The sequence below is a fragment of the Etheostoma cragini genome, chromosome 23 (genome assembly GCF_013103735.1).
Source record: "Etheostoma cragini isolate CJK2018 chromosome 23, CSU_Ecrag_1.0, whole genome shotgun sequence".
NCBI classification, from domain to species: domain Eukaryota; kingdom Metazoa; phylum Chordata; class Actinopteri; order Perciformes; family Percidae; genus Etheostoma; species Etheostoma cragini.
The window spans coordinates 17,148,026-17,149,295 of NC_048429.1; positions in this window are offsets into that span (position 1 = coordinate 17,148,026).

A 1,270-nucleotide genomic window follows, 5' to 3' on the forward strand; every position below is an offset into this window, starting at 1 on the left:
TTGCAGAAAACGCTAGTAGTGACAAGGGATTATGGGTAATCCTCAGAGCAACGGAGGATTTGCCCCTAGGTAACGTGTCGATGAATGTCTGTGGACAAAACAATGCTAACTTATTTGAAAAGCATATAAAAGTTCAGCTAGATGTATTTGTGTGAATATTATGTGTCTATGTAATTTCGCCATGTTTTTATTAAGTTAACTGTCCGTTTATGTGTTTTATAGCCAGTTGAAAATATCTCCAGTACTAGCTAGCTAACTTTGACACGATGCCGTCTTTCCAAACAGAGCATGCGCTGTTTGCCCACATGAGATGACATTCTACACTACTGTCCTTTGTCATGAATGCAGGTATGTTTCCGTATGTGTTGTAATATTTAACTTGGGGTTGAGGTGTTTTCTGCTGTTTGTTTCCCTCCTGTGTGTTGAAATGTAATGACGTTACTTAATTGTTTTCATATAGTTGTTGACATAAATTGGAGAAATATAAAAGTAACAGTAGGAAATTTTGTGTAATTACATTGTTACATGTTTTGTGTTACTTGCAAATGTAAGAGGGACAATTTGTTGTTTCATTTATTTAGTTTAGTCTAAATCCACTATACGATCACTGAGTTACATGAGTAGTACATAGTGTATGGGTAATCCTCGGAGCAACGGAGGATTTGCCCCTAGAGCATGCGCTGTTTGCCCACATGAGATGACATTCTACCCTACTGTCCTTTGTCATGAATGCAGATGAAGAATAAACCTGCTGTTACCACAAACCTGACGGGCTCCGAGAGATTCAGTTTGGGGATAGGAGACATCAAAGTGGTCACATTGGTGCCGTGACTCGTCCATGACTACGCCGGACCGGGCTGGTGTCTTCTAACCACTGCATCGTTGTGGAACTGCACTTCTTTCATCAGTGTATTTGACTGTCAGGTTTATTTGGTTATTGACAGCCATATTTACTTCGGACTGCCATTTTGTCTAAGTAAGGTTTTCAGTATGAGTGTCAACAAATTTAATGCCTCTGAAATGACTCCCCTAGGTGTTGGTAGAGGTAGAGGGTTACATAGCACGCCCGTTCCGTTCTCACTGGGTGACCCTCAAGGGGGGGATAGAACATCTTTTGGTGAGGATTCTGTTAACAGTCCTTTCAGACATAGGGATGTAGTGGCAACCCAAAGTCACCCTACAATTGATTTAGACCCACCACAGTGCACTAGCACATCAGTTCCTGACCCTCCCCCTCATGATGTGAGACTAGTTGACCAAATGAGCACAA